The sequence below is a fragment of the Parasteatoda tepidariorum genome, chromosome 11 (genome assembly GCF_982258835.1).
Source record: "Parasteatoda tepidariorum strain Cologne lab strain chromosome 11, Ptep-v5.0, whole genome shotgun sequence".
NCBI classification, from domain to species: domain Eukaryota; kingdom Metazoa; phylum Arthropoda; class Arachnida; order Araneae; family Theridiidae; genus Parasteatoda; species Parasteatoda tepidariorum.
In genome coordinates this window covers 94,206,945-94,226,437 of record NC_141765.1, presented here as the reverse complement: position 1 = coordinate 94,226,437, position 19,493 = coordinate 94,206,945, and the positions used below count along the sequence as shown (strand labels likewise).

At 32.7% G+C, this 19,493-nt stretch overlaps 1 long non-coding RNA gene across 1 annotated transcript; it reads left to right on the top strand.

The window, feature by feature from the left end:
- Positions 1 to 1,382: 1,382 nt before the first annotated feature.
- LOC147801902 (uncharacterized) lies at positions 1,383 to 15,112 on the top strand. Its single transcript, XR_015430435.1, has 3 exons — positions 1,383 to 1,614; positions 5,501 to 5,679; positions 12,263 to 15,112. It is a non-coding gene; the product is annotated as an uncharacterized LOC147801902 (long non-coding RNA).
- The last annotated feature ends 4,381 nt before the right edge of the window (positions 15,113 to 19,493 follow it).

The window sequence follows — 19,493 nt, the reverse complement described above, 5'->3', positions numbered from 1 at the left end:
AAAAATTAAAACCATACACATCAATAACATTACACTGGAATGCATCTTATACATAAATCGAAATTTCAGTTTTTTTTTTTTTGCTAACAAATACATTGTCTAAAATAGTAAATATCATGTAAAGTAATTTTTATCAACAACATTAAGAATAATTATTATAAACATTAAGTACGCTTTTACCAGTGTTATAATGACAGTGAGGGGATACTTATCGATATTCTGTGAACCACTGAGAATATTTTACGTCAGCGGCGCAAACCGGCTGTAGATTGGAACCCGGGTTACCTCATTGGGAGGCAAGTTATATTCCCTGATCCAAAACAGCTATTTGTTGATGAATTTTATTTATAACTGTCGTTGAACTGCCGACCCCATTTTTGAGTTTACGACTACTAATATTTAACTCCGTAGCCTCGTAAGTGTGAAACAAATCCAGAAGATAGTAGAACTCCTGGAATAAGCATCAGGGGAAATTTACCTTCGTGGAACTCTTTTTGATGGGAGTAATCCGCTTTTAGTTACGTAGAGAAGAAAACCATGGAAACTTCTCACGGTTAGCCTGATGGCAAGGGCACTCTAACCTATGATTCGTCTACCACTGAGAATATTTTCCGTCAGTACTGCGTTCGGTACGAGTTGGATGCAGAATTCATTTCAGCCACCACTGATATTCGAACCTAATTCACCTCATTGGGAAGTGAGCGCTCTACCCCTTGAGCAACCACTACTCTTCATTGATGTGTTGTATAGATTAAATCTTTTAAATGGAAATATGATTTAAAAAATTTCTCTCGGGTACATACTCAAGTTTACCGATATAACGCCCTCTAACCGATATAACCCTGTCTAGCCGATGCCCTCTAAAATATCAAAATTTATTTAAAAAAAATCTACTAACGAGAAAGAGTTTTTGTAATTCTGATGAAGCAGGAAGTAAATTAAAAGAACAAGGACTAAAAGAAAAACGTCAAACGAAATTTGAACAGATTATATTTCATTCAATTAGAAGGTTTTGAAATTTGGAAATAAAGAACAATATTTAGAAAAAATCGTGATCATCTGTTTCTAAAAAATGCTTTATGTTTTCAACAATACAATAAAAATGTGTTGTAAAATATATCTTTATTGTATAAAGTTCTGATTTAGGTCAGTATTTTTTAAAATGGTAAAGCGTTTCGCAACTTATTGTAATATACTTCAAGAAAATCTAGATTTTAAAATATGTTTTGCAATATTTAGTCAAACTTTTTTAGTTGGCGAATTTTGAATTGGCGACTTTCGTCCGGAAAATTCAAAATAACTATAATTAGGCGAAAATGATATTAGATTATAGCAACCCTAGGAAAACAAATTATTATTCTCTTTCGTCCAGTTGAGTAGTAAATTGTAAAAGCTTCGATAGTTCTAGTTTAAAGATAGTTTAAAGATATTAAATCTCAGTTATTTCACGTGATAATTATGTGATTTATTACTGTAATCGTGGGAATTTCATAAAAATTTGATAATCAGTAAGTTTATAAATATGTTAAATCTCACAAATGATTAAGGCTTTTTCGAAATTCCATTTGCAAGGTTGGCTTTAAATTTCCGTTAAAACTGGCGATGCACTAGTAGGTAAGTTTCCATTTTCATTGATACAATTATCATAGATTTTTCTAATTGTTTATATATCTAAAATTTTTATTTTATTTTTATTTTATAACTGTTTAAGTTAATAATTGTATATGTTTATATCAATAGTTTTGATTGAAATTATAGTTCAAAATTAAATTACAATTCCTATTATTAAATTAAATGTTAAAAAATAATAAATATCGACTAAAAGTTATTTTTAGCATGGAAAAGAATTTTATGATAGTGATCAAAAAGTTTTCAATTAGCTTAAAAACTTCTCGAGATATGACGAAATAAGCAGAAAATAAACTTTACATTAAAATTCAAACATTGGATCTCTCTCTTGATTAAACTATGGGAATAATATTTCCCAAATTGTAACTATCCCTTACATTTGAGCTATGGTGGCTCAGGGGATAGAGAGCTTGTTTCCTAATGAGGTGACTCTGGTTCGATACCAACGATAGCTGGTCGGTTTGAATTCTGCACCCGACTCGCACTGACCACAGTGTTGACGTAAATTTGTCCTCAGTGGTAGACGGATCATGGGTGAAAGTCCCCTTGCTGTCAGGCTGGAATATTTTGTGGTTTTTCTCTCCCCATAACGTAAATGAGGGTTAGTTTTTTCAAAAAGTATTCCACGAAGGCAAATTTTTCCCTATACTTGATCCAGGAGATCCCTTGTCTTCCAGATTGGGTTCAAAATTACAAGGTTACGGAGTTGAACATTAGTAGCCGTAAAACCTAAATTGGGTCGGCAGTTCAACGACGTTATGTATAAAAAAAAATATCCCCAAAAATATCGGGATCAAATATCCGAATTTGCGGAAAAATTTGTTTATCCTAAGATATATTAATGTCCTAAGATGTCCAATATCCTAAGATATCCACCTCTTTTATTCTAAGATGCAAAAAATAAATGTTAGTAAAGATATAATATTTTTTATTATTTTATTTAATAATAGTTAAAAAATATTTTGAAAAGAAAAGAATACAAATTTTACATTATTTTTAAAAATAAAATTTTTCATAGCAGAATACAAAAATTATAGCGATATCGGTCGAGTAGATCCTGAAAAGCTAAATTTTAAAAAACGTCGTATTTTTAAATTAGTTTTTCTAGGAACAATTCGACCGATTTTGTTCAACTTTTTTAATTTTACCCATCGCATCGCATGTTTATTTAGAGAAAGTATGTTATTTGTGTCTGGTTTCGTAACAAAAAACATCGTCTGCACGAATTCATTTGCATATTTAAGATTGAGATCCGAATTCATAATTGACTAATAGTACGTTGAAATTCGATTATTGGATCGAAAGTTATTCAGGATGTTCACTTTTTTTGCCCTCGGTACATACTTTTCATATCATTTTTCAATTTTCTGGAGCTAATCAATGTGTGCAGTTATTTGCTCTTACAGTCTCTGGCCAAATTATTAGACGCACTGTAAGATTCTATGTAAAATCTTAATTATCAGGTGATACTCTATACAGCTTTATTGTTTTCAAGCGACTGAAACCGGTTTGCACTTGTTTACGTTCGTGTAACAGTTGGTTAGCATTGTAATGCAATACGTTAAAAACAAATACAGAAAGGAAGTATATAAAAAAAATCTCATGAATAAAACTCATTGCATGTATGTTTAAATATAAAAGTATTGCCTATACTACACTCGTGCAAAACATGTCATTATTAAAACACTACAGTGTGTCTCATGATTTGGTCGAATTATTATTAATATATTAACATAATACCTGATATAATATTCTTTATTTATATAATATATCGTCTAGTTTATCCAATCGGTGAATTTATATTATATATCGTCTAATTTAATAAATACGATACAGGGACGTAAATAAGGGAAAACCGGTTTTAATCATGTAAAAACAATAAAGATGTATATAGTATCACTTGATAATTAAGATTTTATATAGAATCTTACAGTGCGTCAAATAATTTGGCCAGGGACTGTAAATAAAGTATCTGGAATTTTTAATTTCTTTATTGAATAAAAATGAGTTTTTTTTTTGAGGGAATGAGAAAAGATATGGAAAAAGTTAGTTAAATATTTAGGAGGAACTTGCTCTTAACCAATGTCCCCCACTCCCATGCTTATGTTTCAGCGACAACTTAGTTTAATTATTTCTATGCTAATTTTATTAAATTTAGGAGAATGTCTCGTCTTTAATCCCTCTCTCCTGGATTTATTTATAAAAAATTGTAAAAACAAATTTGTTTTATAAGTAATCGTTGTAAAAAAAAAATTATTTTTCAGAAAATCGTTGTAAAAACAAATTAATAGAACCGAGCCAAAAAGTATACGAATATTAATTTACTGTTAATCTAGAGTTTGTTTTAATATAGTTAAACACGCAGTATGTTTTGAATAACTGACTTATGGAATATCCCTGATCATGTTATAATATCTAATATTCGAAACTATTCTTTGAAAATATTAAATCTATCAGGAAAGCCTTTTTGTTTAGTTACCATTTTGTTCTGAAACCTGATGGAAAAAAAACTAGACATAATATAACTACAGTCTGACCTCTATTTAACGAAGTCTCTTAATCCCGATAATAAGTTCGTTACATGGAAAATTAGTTCCATAGAAAATCACCTGTTGAAATACTTAAACAGCACAAAACAGGTTTTAAATTCATAAACACTAGGCATAAGTGAGATAACAAAGGATACATCTTTATCTTTAGTAACTACTATTTATTATTTAAATCATAACCATAAAGCAAATCTGCAAAGAAGTTAAATTTATGTATAAAATTAAAGCTGCATTTTTTGCGAAAGTAATCTTAAACGTTCATTACCACATGCATTCTTAAGTTTAATTATTACTGTTAAAATCCGCTAGTTTTGTCTGTTTTTATCGTTTGAAATGCAAACAAAGGTTGAAAAAGATTTTACTAGTCTCTCTAAAAGTCAAATGGCTACGAGAAACAATTCAAGGTCATTTCCCCCATAAAATCCGTTAAAAAGTTTAAAATGTTCTGAAATATTTCGGGGAATAGGGAAAGTTCATATCAAAGAAAAGTTCGTTATTCACTTCGCAATTTGGGAAGTTTTTTTTAGAATAAATTTCTATAAAGTTCTTTGTTCCTCCAAAAGAAAAAAAAATAGCATAATAGAGAAATTTGCAAAATGGAAGTTCGTTAAATAGAAGTCCGATTGTATATTAAGAAGAGAAAGAAACAATTTAACGAGTCTCTTTAAAGTAAAGAAACAATTTACTTTTAATGCTATCTACATCTGAATAATAAAAATGAATTATATACATTTTTTACTTGAAAAAAAAAAGTTGTGTGTACAACTGTTCATTTAAAAAAGTAGCTTGTGTTGTATAAGATAGGTTTCTTCATAAAATTTATTAAAACATTGGTCTAAATAAATTTTAATTTCTAGCACAAAACACACGTCTATTTTTGAAAGTTGTAATCTATAATTCTATCATAGAAAGAAAAAACAAATAAGTTAAGCATTTAATAAATGAACTCTATTTTTATTTTAAAAAAACTTTAATGAAGCACACGTTGAGTAAAAGTTCTTAAAAAACAGTTTGTAAATTTTTCAAAGAAAGAGAATTTTAAAAGAAATTTTGTTTAAAAGTTGTAAGATTGCTTCCCTTTTAAATTAGATTTGACGAGATTCATAAAAGTTCGAATTTTAAAATTAACATTTTAATCCTCTTTGCAACTACGATTGTAAACAAGATAGTACGTAGGTGCTTTCATTTTCTAATGAGTGACGTCTATATTGCGTCACTAAGTTTCAGCGAATCGAAAACCCGTAAGGATCTTAATTTGCATTTTCTCTCTTAAATCTTTCGGATGTTCCGTGTTCTGAAAAAAAAATCTTTTTTCTTTTCAGTTGCTGCTAGAGTAATCCAAAGGAGTAAAGATTCGTAGTTTTGTGGGAATAGTTTATCACCACTCAGATGAATTAGTTAGAGGGGCTGATGCTAAGATAACCATCACATATGAGTATGAGTATAGTTTATCCGTAGTTTTGTGGGAGTAGTTTATCCGTAGTTTATCTTCCATTTGCAAGTAAGTAATCTTTTATTTTTCTCATATTTCCTGACTTTGTTGAATGCTTAAATAATTTTTCAGTTAAAGATTTATTTTTATTTCGGATTTTAATAACGCGAGGATATACCTGAACATTTACTGAATTAGGATATTTTTTGGAAGTATTATATTAGTCGTTGAACAGCCGATTCAATTTTCAGTTTACTGCTTAAAGTTGACCTTAAAACTAAGACGAAAATAGAACGAATTTTTAAAAAAATGCAAACAATTAGTTTCTGTTGACATCTAAATTTGATGCTGAAAATTCAATATTTTTTGGCTATTTTAACTATGGAATCTAAAGGCAGTTTATATTTTTTTAGACAAGTATGCGATTTTGTAAGTTGAAAGTTTTACTAGGCCGTGTACTGGGAAAGATAAATCCATACTTTTAAATTTATTTATTAATTTTTTTTCGATATTGGGGATTTTTCATTTAAAAACATCTATTTTTGGGTCGGCTGTTAACGACGGTAATAAAATAAAATTAAATAATAAACCAACTAGAGTCGCAATGACTCATAGCTTTCGTCTTCCAATGAGATGAATCTGGTTCGAATCACAGTGATGTCTGGTCGATACGAATTCCGCATCCTGCTTGTACCGACCACTGCTCTGAAGTTAAATAACCTCAGTGGTAGACAGATCACGGGCTAGATTCCCCTTGCCGTCAGACTAATCGTGGGAGGTTTTCGTGGTTTTCCTCTCCAGGTAACGCAAATGCGAGATCGGTCCATCAAAAGGTCCTCCACGAAGGCAAATTTTTTCTCCCAATACTCGATCCAGGAGTTCCCTTGTCTTCTGGATTGGGTTCAAAATGACAAGGCTACGGAGTTGAGCAACAGTAGTCGTAAACCCGAAAATTGGGTCGGGCTGCTCAACGACGGTTATAAAATAAAATCAAATCAAACGGGTATGAGCCGTGGAAGCTCGGGGGATAGAGCTTTTGCCTTCCAACGATTTGAGCCGGGTTCGAATCTCTGCCATGGCAGGCCAATACAAATTCCGCACGCAGCTCGCAAAGACCGCAGTGCTGACGTAAAATACCATCAGTGGTTGACGGATCCAGGGTTAGAGTCCCCTTGCCATCAGACTATCCATGGGAGGTTTTCGTGCTTTTCCTCTCCATGTAACGCAAATGCTGGTTAGGGGTCGTAAACCCAAAATTTGGGTCAGCTGTTCAACGCCGGCTGTAAAATAAAATAAACTAACTAGAGGCGTGATGGCTCAGGGGATAGAGCGTTCGCCTTCCAATGAGGTGAACAGAGTTCGAATTCCAGCGACAGTTGACCGATATGAATCCGCCTCCGGCTTTCCCCGACCACAGTGCTGACGCAAAAATATCCTCAGTAATAGACGGATTATGGATTAGAGTCCCCTTGCCATAAGGCTAACCGTGGGAGTTTTTCGTGGTTTTCCTCCATGTAACGCAAATGCGTATTAGTTCCTTTAAAATGTCCTCCGCGAAGGTAAATTTCTCCCAATACAAAGTATAAAGTGGTCAAAATCAAGTAAAAAGTGGTCAAATCAGAACTGCCAAAAGGCTAGTTCTTTCTAAATCTTTCAATCATGTCACCTTTTTTAACAATACATCTCTAAATAACTAAAACAAATTTTGACTTCAAACTCCCCAGAATTGCTTAATATCATTAATATCTTATGAAATACTGCTGATTTGAGCTCAGAAATTATACAATTTAATTCTTTTCATCAAAAACAAATTTATTTGCTTGAAAATATCACCTTGCAGAATGAGCTGTAGTAAGCAGCTCTGTGCTTTCTAACGTGTGCTTTCAAGAGCTCGAGATAGTTTGTTGCTTACATTTATGTTGAAGATACCATCCTCTTACGTTAGTTTCGTACAAAATGTTTTTAATGAGAACAAACTTATTAAATAATCCTAAGAAGCTGAAACACATTACTTGATTAAAAACTTCATTTGGTTCAAAAATACACAAATCGGAAATAATAATCGCATGTTCGGAGCTCTCAAAAATTTGGGCCCATTTTCAAGACGTGAAGGAGCAGTGATTTGAAATCTAAAACATAAAGTTGCCAATGAAAAGTAAAAAAATAAATGTGAAAAACAGAACTGAGGAAACCATGGTAGAGTTAGGAAAATAAGGAGGAAAACAGAGCACGGGTCCGTCCAGACATATTGTAAAAGGTCCGCTTTTGTAAAATTGTGAAAAATTACTCGTAATTTGTGAATATATAAAATGAACGTTAAGTCACATTCTTTCAACCTGGGTCCTGCTTTTGTGAATTTTTGCATATAGTGTCCGTTATTGCAAAAACAACTTTTTCAAGGAGTTTTTAAATTGTGAAGGGATACAAGATTATGCTCAACACAGTAAAATTATAATTAAAAAAATTAAATTTTAAAAAATAAAGAGCAATTGCAGCTACTCAATTAGTGATGCAACATATAAATATTTGGTATTTAGCCTATACTGCTGAAAGCAGAATATTCTTTTCGTACGAATAAAGGAAGAAGCGTCTGCGGAAGACAAAATTTAGTTTGTGTACATCTGTCTTTCTTCCTGGGAAGGGTTTATTCGATTAACAAAACAATAATGAAGATGAACAAATTTGTGAAGGGTCCGATTAAAAGAAAAATCATTTTGTGAAGGGTCCGTTTTTAAGTTAAAATATTTTGTGAAGGGTCCGTTTTTATGAAAAGATATTTTGTGAAGGGTCCGTTAACGGACCCAAATTTCTTCTAAACAGACCCCTGCAGAGCAAGAAAAACCCCCGTGACCGAGGGAGGCAACTCAGTTTAAAATGAATTTCCACGCTCTGTCAGTTCAAAGATCAGTTTTGTTTCTTCTCATTTACATCTGGAAAGTCTTAAAAATGGGCACCAATTTTTGAGAAGCACGTCGACTATTATATTTCCAATTCATATATTTTTGATGCGAATGAAGTTTTTAATCAAGTCAATTTATCCCTTGTTTGTTGCTTGATCTAGGATTTAACTTTTAGGGGTTTAAAATTCAAATTATGGGACCTCAAGTTACGGGATTCAAATTATAGGGCACAGAATTATGTTATACAACATTGGGAATTATGAAACCACAATAGGAATCTTCTGTTCAACATCAGGTCACGTATAATTTCTCACAGAGTAGCGAAAAGTTAGAGATTGTTATTAAGTTAGATATCATGGCATTTAAGTTATGCTATATAAGTTGTTATAGTTTGATAAAAATTAAACGCTGACAAATGAAACGTTTTTCCTTTCATATATCATCATAGTATTAAAATATTTTTTTTTAAATATCCTACATTTAACAGAAGCTGCATAAAAAATGCTATTGAAAATTCAAACAAATTTAATTAAAAATTTAATCATTAAGTCGACATAAAGTAGAAATGTCTCTGCTTTAAAGCAAAGATTTAGGTTTATCATACAGTCATTTAAAATTTTTTTAGAAACTTTTTTTTAAAATTAATTTTTCAAAAAAAATTAAGAATTTTTTTTCCTTCTTATATACGTGCATGATAAACTTCCTTAGAACTCCATCTTGAAAAATATTAATTCGACAGAAAATTCTACGATTTTTATATTTTATTTCGTAACCGTCGTTGAACAGTTTACGACTACTAATGTTCAACTCCGTAGCTTTGCACTTTTGAACCCAAACAATGGAACTCCTGGATTATGCATTGGAAGAAATTTGCTTTCAACGTATGATTTTTTTGATGGAACTAACCCTCATTTGCGTTTCATGGAGAGTAAAACCACTAAAGACTCCCACGGTTTGCTTGACGTCAAGGGGACTCTAGTCTATACATGATAGTCTATTACTCAAGATATTTTACGTTAGCACTGTGGTAGGGGAGAGTCGGGTGCGGAATTCGTATGTATCAGCCACCACTGGGATTTCAACCCTGTTCACCTCGTTGGGAGGCGAGTGCTCTGTCCCCTGAGCCTCTGCGACCCTTTATTGATGTGTATTGTATGCATAAATGCTTTCATGAGAAGCCGGGTACCCTGAACCGATTGAGTTGTAAATTAAAATTTGACCAGGTACACGGAATCGGTCCGGTTACAAATAAAATTTTTACCGGGTACCCAGAACCGGTTCGGTAGAAGATTCGATTTCTTCCGCGACCCAACGATATTTCGGTACTCGGTATATCCCTTGAAAAAAAGTTGCAATCATTTATATCTATGAAAGTTTGCCATTTTATAGCTTTGAAAGAACTTTGTACTTGAGTTCATTACTTAGATGATTTTCAAGTAAAAAAAAATAATTAAAAATCGTTGGAATTACTTACTTAATTATGTGTTTTCACATCTACTAAATTTTGTTAAAATCGAAGGGCACGGATGAAACCTAATCTGACATGAAATGACAATATTTTGAATTGTTTATTGAAAATGGTCGTTAATGATCATTAAACTTTCCAAAGGTTTCATTATTTATCAGGGTGTCTTGCGTTTTGAAAAAGTGCTTAAAGATGCTTATTTTTGATTTACATTTTTTTAAAAGGGTTATTTTAAAGGGTTATTTACTTTTTTATTCAGGGTTTGTAAAAAGTGTTTAATTTTTTACCTTTTAACAAAGGATTTTTTCCTTGCCGTGTTTTCATTGCCGCTCGAAATTACAAAAAATGCATGATTTTCGCAATGTTCACTGAAATATTTCTCAGACACGAGTTGTTATTTGTCACAGAAACTAAATTTAAAATAAATTATTATTTATTATAGAAACTAGTTTAAAATAAATTATTATTTATCATAGAAATTAGTTTCAAATAAATTATTATTTATCATAGAAACTAGTTTAAAATAAATATTATTTATTACTGAAACTAATTTAAAATAAATTATTATTTATTATAGAAACTAGTTAGTTAGCTGAGTATGTGATGTTTGAAATCTTTTTGAGAAATCTTATGTGAAATGTTTTTGAATTTTATTGATGTTATGTTATTAAATTAAGAACTTTAAACGATAGAAAAAAATAATTTTTATTAAAGCACAGATCCTAATTATGAATTTCTTTTCAGAAACTGATTAAAAAAATTTTTGTGCTTAAAAAGTATTTAAAAGGTGTTTATTTTTTGTTGAAAAATCTGGCTACGCACTCTGTTTAAGTTTGGGACGTAAATTATTATTTTATCCGTAGTTTTAAATAAACCAAATATAAACCCTATTTAAACTGAAAAAAAAAATAGTTTGTCTTTTTAATTCTGTAAATTGATTTTTTGTTATATTTTGTGTTTTTATAAAGAAAAGAATGATCTCATAGTAAAACTTCTCCCTGAGATCAATCTTTTTTACAAGTGATGCAATAATGACCATTTGAGTAAAACTCAATGGTGCGTAAATAGTGAAACTGTTTATGGCAAAATAACAAAGCGGCCAAAGTTGAACTGACGATATATTTTGTTGGCGAACAAATATTTGAATAAGCGATGCATTTTATCGAGGACTCAATCTACATTGAATACGAAATGAAAATTACAGTCGAACCTCTATTTAACGAAGTTGCTAAATCCCGGTAAAAAATTCGTTATGTAGAAAATTCATTAAATAGAATAATTACCATTAGAAATACTCAAACAACACAAAACATGTTTTAAATTCATAAACACTATACAGAATTAAAATAACAATTGATACACCTTTATCGTGTAAATTATTATCCACTATCGAATTATTTCAAATGATTTCATCGTGTGAAGGTTTGGTGATTTCTTCATCATTTCCGTCTTCATCTTCCTATTCCTCACAATGTATTGCTGTATTGTTTTTGTTTTTTAAACTATCTAAAATATCCAATTCAATTAATGTTTCTGTGGCTGCAACTTCAGAATCAATAAAAAGAAAATCATTAATCAGTGCAACATTGTTAATTTCGTGGTTTTCTCTTACCAGTACCTGCATTTTCTTAAAGTTCTTCTAAAGGAATGTCATCTTAGCCCTCCGCACTTTCCAAATTTTCCCCTCTGACTAAGAATCCTTCTTTAGCAAAACTGTTATGAATAGTACGATCTGTAACATCATAGTTCTATGCTTTAAAAATTTTTGCTATGCTTTCTCTTAAATTGATTTTTCGTATATATTCCTGTATGAAATGCGAATAAAATGAGAAAGGGACCTAACTGCTTTCTCTGAAAGTTAAGTGGCTGTGAAAATCAATTCAAGGTCATTTCCCCCATAAAATACGTTAATAAGTTTGAAATGTTCTGAAATATTTTGGGAAATAGGGAAAGCGGATCTTAAAGAAAAGTTCGTTAAATAGAAAACACTTCGTTATTTGGAAGTTATTTTGCGAAGAAATTTCCAAAAAATTCTTTTTTCCTCAAAAGAAAAAAATCACAAAATGGAGAAATTCCCAAAATGGAAGTTCGTTAAATAGAAGTCCGACTGTATATTAGCAATTTATTCGTTGATTTCGTTTAGCGAAGATGTCATTATTTTATTTATGGCTCTCATGAATTATAGTTTTTTTCCCTATACTCTTATTTCAAGTTCTATGTGCCATCTTAACCATGATGTTTACTTGGGTAATATCTCCTCGTATTAATTTTCCACCTTCATTTCTAGGATCCAAGGACCACAAGTATATCATCTCAAGTTCCATCATACCACGTTTAATGGGGGGCCACAATGGCCTAAGACACCCAGGCCAAACCTTATGACGGACTGGCAAGACTGAGTTCACGCAGCAGAGGATTGAGCCGGAAATAGATAAGTACATTTTCAAAAATGATTTATCATAGCTTCCGTCATTTATCATCATTCGCGTAGAATGAGTTAGAGTATATCACTTGATTCTTTCACGCTTTGGTACCTTTTCACGCCAACTACGATTGCAAAGGAGCCAAAGGTATTTCAAAGTTGAAAATATATATGTAGAGATCTGCCGGATATATGGCTCTTTGAGTTGGTTTCTTTTTTTGTATTTTTTGTAAGTGTCTTGTGAACTACTCCCCGGAAGTCACCAGAGCGTGGTGATAATTTTAGCAGGTGTATCAGCGATACGAAAAATGTTCCCATCACTTGCTAGGAAACTCGAGAGCAGCGTGATGAAGTAAAGCCTCTGTAATTAAGCTCTTTGGAATACAAAACATTAAGGCGCATTTCGATAAAAATATTCAGGTCACCGTGGAAACTAGCTCCGACAGAAACTTTGGAGTTCTTATATTGTCACCAATTTTCACTGAGGTTGATTTGATTTGAGTTTTTTTGAGCCAGTTTTGGCTATATCGCGCCTCCAACTAATAAGACATTTTACAACTAGGTTCACAAATCTGTTTTGGTTTTAAAACTAGTTAGATGTATAAATACCAATGTCCTTAAGATATGAGAAAATGTTAGACTGAGTGATGGATGAAAATAATGACTGATGGAAGCTACCAAAATGACGTAGTCTCTGGTTTTTAAATTTTCTACACTCGATTAAAATATGCATAACAGTTAAATGTTCTTTACAATTGGTGCCTTCTGGTTCATTTAGAAAAAGCTGTTGATGAGTTTTTCGTGTGTAGCCAATACGCAAGCGGTTTAAAGAATCAGTATTCTGTCATTGGCGATTCTTTATAGTTGTGCTGGTTACCACCAGGGCTAAAGAGAATAGAAGGGCTAGTTCACTCCGCTCTTAGAGCTGAAGCTACGATTTCCCTCCTCATGACGTCACTGTGTCCACACATCTCGGAGATCGCAAGCAAAGATATTATGATAACTTTGCATCTTTCTCTTTGTAAAAATAAGTTAGACTTTTTCTGGTTATTAGCTTTATAACTTTACGTAATTAACACATTATTTCCGTTCATAAACATAGTTCAAAAAAAACTTTCTTGGTTATTATATTTAAAAAAATGCTATTTTAAAATTTATAAAAAATTTATACTTGTTGGCGAAAATGACACTATAAATACTTTATTTTAAAAAGTTCAGTTTTAACTTTAATTATTAAGAAAAATGAAAGCATATATCGACACTTTTTTATCTACATATTCTTTTATAACGATAAGTTGAGTTAAATTTAGAATCCCTGATTCTAAAATATGTCGTTAATAGCAATTTGTTCATACTTAATAATTAGGAAACATCAACCTTAAACGCTAATTACTGAAACAAAATAGTATAGGTTCATAATGACATTAGAAATTTTACAATTGTTTACAGATATTTAAATTTACTATATAATTTATAGATATTTAATTGAAGAGAATATAATTTTTAAAAAAAATCATAAATATTTGGAATAACTACATTAAAGAATATGTTATGAAATTAGGAGAATTTTAACTATATACTATAATTTTATTTATACTTTTTATTTACATTTTAATTTTCTTTGACTTTATCCATTTTTTAATTCTTTTCACCTGCCTTTCTTTTTGAAGTAACGAGGTGGTTTCTATTTATATAATGAATTTTTATAAGAGTTCTTAACGACAGAATAAACGTAATGCTTGTTTTATATTAACTGTGTCATTTCGAAATCCATTCCTTACATAGTTGTTCATTTACTTTAGGGAACAAGCGGAAAATTATATTTTTTCCTTTTGTTTTTCTATCAGAATTTTTGCAAGTTGCAATCGCGCAAACTGGCATTTCGATAATAGTTTTAAATTCTTGTAAATTCACTGCAAAAACTGAGGAAAGTCATTATAGAAAATAACAAATGTCTTAGAATATCTCGCAAAAAGAAAAGATCCAATATTAGTTAGAGCTAGTAAGGCTGAACGCTCCGTTCTTGAAGTAAAAGTGCGAGCTTTGCGCCAAAGTGACGTCACTAGAGAAAATCGGAGGATTGGTGCTGCGAGAGTTACTTCAAAGGAGTGAACCAGCCCTTCTATTCTCTTTAGAGCTGGGTTACCACATGAACTGTTGTTAATTATTTTTGCTAAAATTTGTTGTTAAAACTGTAGTTTTTTCTTCATCCATTTCATCTTCATCGCTCTGTCACAGAAATTTGATATGAAAAAGTTATCCACGAAATATCAAAGTGATTAGTTTTTGCATTTACGTTATGTACACTACCTCTCATTTTCAATACATCTCGGTTTATTTTTCGAATAGAATGCAAGATGCGGTACCTGCAATATCTTATTACGTCCCGTAGCTGTTCGTTAAGTCTGCCTCCACTTACTTTGTTGTACAGTGCACAAAGATATCACTCTGAATAACTATTGGTAAAATGATCGAATTTTCACGAATTAAATGCCGATTACATTGGTTTAAACGACTGTCTAAACTACCTAATTTGTACTAACTATTAATTTATCGAATCAGACACAAAAACGCATTTTCTCTGAATGAACATATGTAACAAAGAGAAATAGATCGGGTTTAAATAGAGCTTCACATATTGAAATAGTGCTTATTGAAATATAGAATTACTTGGTGTTATTTGTAAATGTTAGAAAAAACAATTAAAATACACTGGTCGACGAAATTAAGAGATGGAAGACATTTTCCCAAATATCTAAAAAAATACTGAATATAAATAAATGAACTTTGGTATGGATATAGCTTATTCCATGATAATAAAGTATGCAAAACAGAAATGAAAGTGCCATTCACTGGCAAGACCTATTGTCAATAAATCTAATGTAGCCTGAACTTAAGGATAAAAGATGACAGTAAAAGTGAGGCTTGTACAGTGTGTGTTGCCTCTAGTATGGTGTATGGTCACCCCTGACAGACAGCATGCACAACGAGTATGCATGCTGTTAATAAGGGAGATAAGGAGGACTTGCGGAAGACCCTCCCATTCTTCCACCAGAGCAATTTTTAACTCCAGAATGGTTCTGGGGGGGAGGTTGGCGCATCGCAATAGCTCTCCCAAGAGCATCCCAAGCATGTTCAATAGGATTCTGGTCAGGGAATTAGGCTGACCAATCCATTCGTTGAATATCCTCGCTTTCTAGATACTCATCAACCATGAGAGCCCTATGTGGTCGCGCAGTGTCGTCCATAAAAATGAACTCAGGGCCAACAGCGCCCCTGAAAAGACGCACATAGGGCTCTAGGACCTCTTGCTTGTACATCTGGGCATTCACGGAACCATTGTCAAACACATGGAGCGGTGTGCGGGCATCTTACATGATCCCTGCCCAAACCACGAGTCCTCCACCTGCATAATGGTCCCTTTCGATAATGTTGGTGGGATGGTTTCGGGTTCCAGGTTCCCTCCATATTAATAACCGTCCACAAATTGCGTCATAAAAATGTGCGTCATAGACGAATATAGCGTCATAGAAATGTGCGAAAATGCTTTCCATTAAAATGCTTTCCGATTAAAAGATAAATTATTTTGTGAAGGTTCCGTTTTCATGAAAAGATATTTTGTGAAGGGTCCTTAAACGGACCCAAATCTCTTCTAAACAGACCCCTGACAAGTATTAGTTTAATTGGGAACGTGATTAAAATAAAAGTAAGCCAAATTTATTGGTAAGTGCTATTGCTGATTATTTGGCATAACCGATCTAATCCGTCGCAATGAGCCCATTGATCGACTGAGTTAAGGTAGGTGGGTACTTTATTTATGTCGCAACGGAGCTACACAATGGGCGATTGGAGAAGGTCTAGAAAACATCCCTGAGCATGATCCGAATATATACCATAGCAATTTTGATCCTCTCAGAGGGGATGGCTCCCCTGCTTTTGTAGCCGCTCAAAGTTTAACAATTTATGGTAGAACAGTTTAACGAGGACCAATACTACGCACTCTCGGTCCCTACACAGGCTGATCCTAGTTGTCACCCACCAGCTTACTGACTGCAGCCAGTGATGCTTGATTTCGGTGTTCTGCTGGGAACCGTGCCACTGTGTTAAGGATAAAGAAATTAATAATGACTCTTCAAAGTTTTAAATATAATACATAATATTTTCAACTTTAAGTAATATTTGTAAGAAATTTAGCAAAATGAAAACAATACTATTCACTCTTTCATTTCTAACTGTACTAGAAGCTTGGCGAAGCTGATTAATAGCGAATTGTCAACGACCAAAATAAAACCATTTATTTCAATGCAAAATTTTTTTAAATTTACTTAGTTAACGGAAACATTGTTTTATACAAAATCCGAATCAACAAAGAATATTATTTAAAATTTATTCTAATAATGTAAGCAAGAAATAAAAATTATAACGTAGAATATGCAGTATGGATAAACTTATTTTATAATTGGGCTCAAAATTTTTTAGGTTTGCTTAAGAACTTTCTTAAATATGGCTAAATGCACTTTAAGAGAGTAAGTAAATTAAATGACTTGAAGTTCAAATCGCTTCCCTGACGACTATCTGGATGATATTTGCCAGATAAACCCCCAAATATGGGTACCCCCCATATGTTGAGAGTCAGAAATCTAAATCGATCGAGAAATAAGTGTTTTTTCAGAGGAGCTATGTTTTTGTGTCTGATTTTGTAATTTATTTGCTAGCCCTAATTTAAAATCACCCCTTTAAGCGATTATGGTTGGAAATTAGTTCTTGAAAATCCAATCAATGGAACAAAAATTATTCCTTGTGATATCTTTTTTTATTTCGCGCATTGAACATTGGTCGTGAAAAGAGGCAAGTCATTTTTGAACGTTTCCTCAAATTGGAAATTGTAGAGAAGTATGTTTATTTGAAAGCTATATCATAAACAGGAGTGTTGCAGCAAGTTGTTCGGTGTGATGTTTGGCGAAAGTTCGTATAGTTTGTCTGCAGTAAGAACACCTCCGCCCCTCCACAAAGTCTGAGGCTGTGTGTTGCTATGGAAACAAGAATAGCGCATCTCAGGGAGGGTAGCTTCTCTTCACTCTAGGGATAACACAATAGACCGAAGAAATAGACCGAATTAATAGACCGAATTAATAGACCGAGGAAATAGACCGAAATAGACAGAATTAATAGACCGAATAGACCAAAATAGACCGAAGATTCCCTTTCCCTCACCGACCCGAACCAAAACCTTTCCTGAACAGTGAACCCCCCACCCCTACTTAAAATAGTTATAGCTCGATACCATAATCACCACCATTGGCCCAGACGAATGGCTAGGGGAGTTCTTACTTTAGACAAACTTTGTTATTTAGGTTACGAGCAGAACTGATTATTAAGGAAACTTTATTTACGTCACACTAGCGCTGCACAAAGAGTTATTGAAAACAATTATGAAGACTGCGTTGAAGAATTTCTAAGAGGTAGACTCTGTTTCTATTTCAAATAAGAGAAATATTATTCCAAGCTCTTAATTAGCAAAACTTTCTATGATTAAAGCTTCAGAATTATCGCTTACTGAAAGAAATTTTCCGATATAATTTTCAAAGAACTATCAAGATGGTTTGTCTGAACATTTACATCTTTCGAAGAACTTAAATCAGGAAAAAAGTTTATAAAAGTGATATCCAAAAGTTCAAAGCATCCTTTCAAATTCATGCTGAATTTATGGAAGCGAAAGGAAACTGTAATTTATCGATATCTATAATCGAACTTTGCCACTATCTCAGAGAACTATACGTCAACAAGGATAATCACTTCTATAGCAGACAAAAGAAAGGAAGTCTTAACTGAAATGTGGAACACAAGGATTGCACCCGTGATCTTTTGATAGAAGCTACATCGACGAATTGAGAAATTTAGTAATATCTGGGTCTGAAAGATAATACCTCGTCGTTCTGTAGATCAGCCCATTTTATGAGCTTTTACTCGACTTACTATCAAGCTTTGAAAGGGTACTATTATAATTAGAGAGACTTTCTTTTGTTGACTTTTGCGAAATAAATGAGATACTGAACACTAAATTTTTTATCACTATTGGCCCGAGGTTCAATCTACGGAAACTGAAAGACTACCTATAATTCATTTACCAGGAGTTGGCGCTTGACTCCATCCACCTCCTCGGGCGCAGAGTTCATTTCAGAGCGGGAGTAAGAGGAGAAACATCTCCGCTCTTGAAAATGACCCAACCTGTAATGCGTGCCAAACGCAAACAGTTAAATCTTGTCCGGTCACTTACTTAGCTTTATCATCTGCTATTATATTTTTCGTTACTCTAGCTAATTAAATATATTTTAAATTTAAAAACTGCTGGTTTCCCAGAAGAATATCGCAAAGTACAAGCTATCCACTCAAAAGAGAGATACCATCAAATTTAGGAAATATTTAATGTTAAAAAAATGCACATGAAGATAGAGAAATAAATATTTTTCTCAGTCGATCTCCAAATAGCAACCTTGTTTAGGATTGTTCACATCCTTTTCCCAAAAATAGCGAAATAGTATCGCCGAATACCACGTGATGAAGGCGGAGCCAAGTGCCAACTCCTGGTGGACGAACTGTACTACAAATACAATGATAGCAAATGGGTGAAGAAAGTCAGAAGTGTGAAAAAAAATCATGAATTAATGAACTCAATAAAAAGAACACTATGGAGTGCCTCGAAGTAAGGTTTGGCTCATTCCTGAATTCAGACTTCTGCTATGTTGGACGATTTAAGAAAAGTTTGGATATTTACATGAGAGTTATTAAATTTTAAGCTGGAATTGTGTGGTTGTCGATTGGAATAATACTGCATTTTGGAAAAAAACTAATGGAAGAGATAGTGATTAATGACAAAAGTGTCTACTTTGTGGAAAAGAAGATTCCATTGAACGTATTTGTTTTCTAATACCCACCCGAATATTGACTTTCGTCGGTATCAGTAGGGCAGTGTTGTGGGCCACTCTCGTAAGGGTACCATATTGTGTGGGCTAACATTGCTCTCACAGTAGGATGGACAGATAATGCAGAGAAGAGAAGAACCGGGATTCGAACCCGAGACTTCCTGACTTGAGGT